Below are 5,579 nucleotides of genomic sequence, written 5' to 3' on the forward strand. Positions count from 1 at the left end.
CAAATTGTTTTACTGCTGTAAAATACACATAACAATTTACCATCTTAACCATCCCCCCACCCCCCACCCCTTTGGCTGCAGCACACAGCTTTTGAGATCTTTCTTCCCTGACCAGGGATTGAACCTGTGCCCCCTGCAGTGGAAGCACAGAGTCCTAATCACTGGACTAGGGAAATCCCCAAGCCCATGTGGAAATAGTGGGTGCGCCTTCATTGGGTCTTCTGCTCAGGATTTCAAAAGGGTACAATCAAGGTGCCTGTGTGTCCTTCAGGGGCTTGGGGGGATGTATTTGAAGGTCATGTAGTGGTTGGCAGAATCATCTGGGGCTGTAGTACTGAGGTTCCTGCTTTCTCGGTGGCAGATAGCAGGAGCCATGCTCAGCTTTGAGAGGCAACCCATGGTTCCTGACATATGGCCCCTCCCAGCCCTCTCACAACCCGGAAGCTCACTTCTTCAAGGCCAAGAGGGGAACCTCCTGCTCTGGTCTGCAAAGACCAAGTCTTAAATACTACAGACAAATCAAGAGCATGACCGTGCATCACCTTGGTCATGTGCTGTTGGCTACATGTGGCCACAGGTTCCTTCTGCCCTCAAGGGGAAAGGTTATTCCAGGGCATGACTCCTTGGAGGACTCCTCAGACTGTGTCCACCAGGAGCTGAGATTGAAACAAAAACACCGGAAGACCAGCCTTGCCGGTTGGCACTGGCACTTGGGCCTGGCCAGAGTGAAGAGATTGCTCACTTGTTTTTTAGGAGAAAAGATTATACTGAGAGCAATGCCTACTCTAGGCTCCATCTAAGAAGAGATAAAAGTGAGCTCCATAAAGAGCTTTGGGGGGAACAAAACTGGAAGCTGAATCTTATCGAGTGTAGGATCTTGGGAAGCACTTTGGGGTTCCCAGATTGACACAAACAAAGCATGAAAACAAGCCCACCAAAATTCAGTAAAGGAATGGCTGCTAAAATGAGAACCAACAGTATTCCAAGGAAGGTAACAGAATCCAGAGTCTTTACAGAATGTTCATTATTCAGCCAAAAATCAGTTCAGTTCACTCAGTCGTGTCCGACTCTTTGTGACCCCAAGGACTGCAACATGCCAGGCTTCCCTGTCCATCACCTGGAGCTTGCTCAAATTCATGTCCATCAAGTCGGTAATGCCATCCAACCAGCTCATCCTCTGTCATCCCCTTCTCCTCCTGGCTTCAATCTTTCTCAGTATCAGAATCTTTTCCGATGAGTCAGTTCTTCACATCAGGTTGCCAAAGTATTGGAGCTTCAGCTTCAGCATCAGTCCATCCAATGAATATTCAGGACTGATTTCCTTTAGGATTGACTGCTTTGATCTCCTTGCAGTCCAAGGGACTCTAAGAGTCTTCAAAAGCATCAATTCTTCAGCGTTCAGCCTTCTTTATGGTCCAACTCTCATATCCATACATGACCACTGGAAAAACCATAGCTTTGACTAGATGGACCTTTGTTGGCAAAGTAATGTCTCTGCTTTTTAATATGTTTTCTAGGTTGATCATAGCTTTTCTTCCAAGGAGTAAGCGTCTTTTCATTTCACAGCTGCTGTCACCATCTTCAGTGATTTTGGAGCCCAAGAACATAAAGTCTGCCACTGTTTCCACTGGTTCCCCATCTGTTTGTCATGAAGTGATGGGACCGGATGCCATGATCTTAGTTTTTTGAATGTTGAATTTTAAGCCAACTTTTTCACTCTCATCTTTCACTTTCACCAAGAGGCTCTTTAGTTCCTCTTCGCTTTCTGCCATAAGGGTTGTATCATCTGCATATCTGAGGTTATTGATGTTTCTTCTCCAGGAAATCTTGATTCCAGCCTGTGCTTCATCCAGCCCAGCATTTTGCATGATGTACTCTGCATATAGATTAAATGAGCAGGGTGACAAAGAGCCTTGATGTACCACTTTCCTAATTTGAAACCAGTCTGTTGTTCCATGTCTGGTTCTAACTGTTGCTTCTTGACCTGCATACAGATTTCTCAGGAGGCAGGTAAGGTGGTCTGGTAAAAATCACTAGACATGCAAAAAAATAGTAAAATTTCCTCCCTGTCAAGGGAAAACACTAGCTGTCATTTAGTTTTCTCTTGGAGGTAAATTCACCCTTCACTGCCTGCTTTGCAAAAGTGGATCTGCTCACTGAGGAGGAGAAATGCTTACTGTAATTTTGTCCACTGTCACAGAGCAAGTATCAAAGGGTGAATTTACCAGCCAGGAGGCAGTACACAAATGACGGGAATAATGTACACACATACACACGGCTCAAAACCCCACCCATGAGGCCTATAGCAGACAGAAATGCTCACACAAGTGGCACGCAGGAGAGGTTCACAGCAGCTTAATTTTCGGCAGCTCAGAACTGGGAACGGAATACTACACAGCAGTGGAAACGGAATGCTACACAGCGGTGAAGAAGCAAACACCTCCCAGATGCAGGAGCACAGGTGCAAGTCACACACGTGGTGGCGGGTGAAAGAGGCCAGAAAAAAGAACAGAAGCTACATGGACCATTCACGCAAAGCTTAAGAGCCAGCAAAGTGGTGTCTGGCAGGAGAAGCCCAAGTCAGGGTGCTTTTGAGGGCACAACAGAGTGTTCTATTTCCTGACCTGGTGGTCAAGCACAACTATGCTTCGTGCAGTTTCTCTAAGTGGTTCAAGGACAGGCTGGAGCCCTGTCTCCCTCAGTGCCCAGTCCTTCCCCTGTCCTCCTGCATCAGTCATTCTAACATCTCCTGAGGCCCCCAGCTCCCTAGGCAGGTTATTCCCAACTGTGCAATTGAGGGGAGCTCTATTCAAAAGCAGAAAACCAGGGCCCCAGGGTTGCTAAGGAGCTTCCTGTTCCCCAGGGAAATTTCTGAACCTGGGAGTGGGAGGCTGGCTTAGGGCTGAGACCTCTCCCTCCCCCACACCAGGGCAGGGGTCCATGGTAACCCATCCAGGTGTGAAAGGAGTCCATGACACAGCACATGCCCACCTGGGCCCAGAGAACACTGGCCAGGAGGGGTCGTCGGGCCTGCAGACCCTCCCCTGGTTCTCCCTGTGTCCCTGGCCCATAGCAGGGCTGTGCCTTCTTAACCCAAGATCTTTGGGTTAAGATCTGGCTGATCTCTCCATCTCTCTGTTGGCCTCCCAACCTGCAGTGAACTGAATGGGGGGACCTGGCCACTCCCTCTTGCTAGCACCAAGCTGGATCGCCGCCCCTTCGCAGTGGCCCAGAGCCAGGGGCCCAGCCCACCGGAACCCCCTCTTCTGTTTCCCCGAAGCACGGGTGCTGCTCTAGTGCAGGCGGGGCCGCCAGGGTTCCTGGGGAGTGAGGGCTTGGGGGGAGGAGTCTGAGGGCCTGGGGGGAGGAGTCTAAAGACTCCATCACCATGGCTACGGCTCCATGCTGCTGCCGTTGTAAGGGTGGGCGGATAGCTCCCTTGGCCCCAGTGTGGGTGGGGGCGGGGCGGGCTGGCTGCCCTCCCCCTCTATAAGGGATGGTGTCTCCCTCTCTAAGCTGTTCTGGCTGACTCAGGTCCGTCCCATCCTCCCAGACACGCTCGGTTTGGCAGGTGACGTGTTTGGGGGCCTGCATCGCCCAGCAAGTCACCCCGACTCCCCCCCCACCCGCCGCCCCCTTTCTTTCAGTAGGCCCGGAGACCCAGCCCAGGGCTGGCAGGCTGGTGGGGCCTCGGCGGTCTTGGGCTCTTGCTGGCGTACACGTGCCCTGGCCCCGCCCCTTCTCTGATTAGGGGCCGTGACTTTGCTCTTCTGCGGGGAGCTGGTTGCCGAGAACGCCTCCTCACCATGGAGACACTTAATTTGCTGCCTCGAGGGCAGCTCGGTCCCCTGAGTGCCCGGCCTGAAGAGCTGGGGGGCGGGGGAACGTGTCCCCGAGGCCGTCCAGGGTCCCACGGCCCAGCTAGATTGGGAGACAGGTGCGACTGACCCCGCACATGAGGATGCTCACCGATGCCCAGGGGGCAGAGGGCAGCCAGTGTAGCCCAAGGGCAGGGGGTGAAGTCGTTCTGAGACACCGCGCGGCCCTCCCTCTCCTTGCCCCGCCCAGGCCGCTATTCGCGACCATCACCCGGGTGGTCGTCCCCACCTGTTGAGGCCGCGGCCCCCCAGGAAGGCGCACCGCACAGGTGGAATGCTCTGCATTTGCAGGTTATTATTAGCCCGGCGGTGACATCACCCGCAGCCAATGGGAGACGGGTTTATTTCCAGGGCTGACAGCTTGATAACGGTTAATTTTAGCTGGATCTTCTTTCCCCGGTGAAAACCCCGCCTGCCAAAGAGGGGGCTGCGTGTGTCGCCCCAAACAGCTCACTGGGCCTGGGAGGTGGGGGGGGTTGAAGAGGCAGGGCCTGTACCCCTCCCTCTGCCTGCTCCCCAGAAGCTGCCTTGGGAGGCAGCACCAACCTCCTTAGCTGGAGCCCCTTCCTTGCTCTCCCCCACCCATAACCTTGGCTGCTCCTGGGGGCCACAGTGACCAAGAGCTCAGATGTGGGAAAGGGAGGCTACGGGGGCGGAGCCTGACTTGGGAGGAGCAGAGCACAGGTGGGACCTGGATGGCTTATCCAGAAGCAGCACTGACCTGGCTCAGGTCTTCCAAGCCATCTGCAAGCTCTGCCCTCCTTGCTGTGTGACCTCAGGCACTGTGCTTTGCCTCTCTGTGCCCAGTTGATTCTTGATCCATGGACCCTCAGGCTGCCTGGGAGCCCTACCATGCAAGGCTGGGTGGCTGTGGCTGTCTAGTACATCATGTAGTGTTTAGTACTGCTTAGTATTTTGTGGTTATTCAGTACTAGTCAGTGATTAGTAGTTATTCAGTACTATTCCATGGTTATTAAGTATGAATCAGTAGTTAGTAGGCATTAAACACTATGCAATAGTTAGCAGCTGTTTGCCAGTGAGTTGTGCCATGCAGTGGTTAGTGCTCCACTCTGCCGCTGGGTGTTATTTAGCATCATACCTCCCTGTGTCTCACTACTGTGTGAGCACAGACGCTGAATCTCCACGGACTCCCAGGGCTCTGCAGGTAGTACGGCTGAGGACACAGAGGCCTCTTGGAGAAGCCACTGGAGACCCCTCCCCAGGGTCAGCCAGCAGACCCTTGGGAAGGATGCTGCCTTCCAGCAGCGGTGGCCACTGCTCCTAGCAGGACAGGGTTCCAGCACCGGCTGGCCCCTGGCACGGGCACCCCAGTGCGGTTTGGTGCCTGCCAGCTGACAGCTGTGGGGGAGCCTGAAGCAGAGAGGCATGGACCTGTGTGGGGGTGTCTGATAAACACCCTCTGAGGTTGCAGGCAGCTGGAGGTCCCCTGGAGGAAGTTGGGGGTGGTGTTCACAGGGACCTGGGCCTCCTGCCCTGTTTGTCCCATCCCAGCCTTGGCCAGTCACAGAGTCTCCCAGATGCCGCCTAACCTTCAGCAGGACGGGACACCTTAAGCCTAGAGACCAGCTCAGCTGGGCGGGCTGGGCTGCGCTTTCCCTGCAGGCGTTTATTTTTAAATCCTGGCTCCTGTTTGATGGAATCAGCAGCGCGAGGAAGTGCCGGGAAAGAGCACACGTCTGA

The sequence above is a fragment of the Bison bison genome, unplaced genomic scaffold, assembly GCF_000754665.1.
Source record: "Bison bison bison isolate TAMUID 2011002044 unplaced genomic scaffold, Bison_UMD1.0 scf7180017864063, whole genome shotgun sequence".
NCBI classification, from domain to species: Eukaryota; Metazoa; Chordata; class Mammalia; order Artiodactyla; family Bovidae; genus Bison; species Bison bison.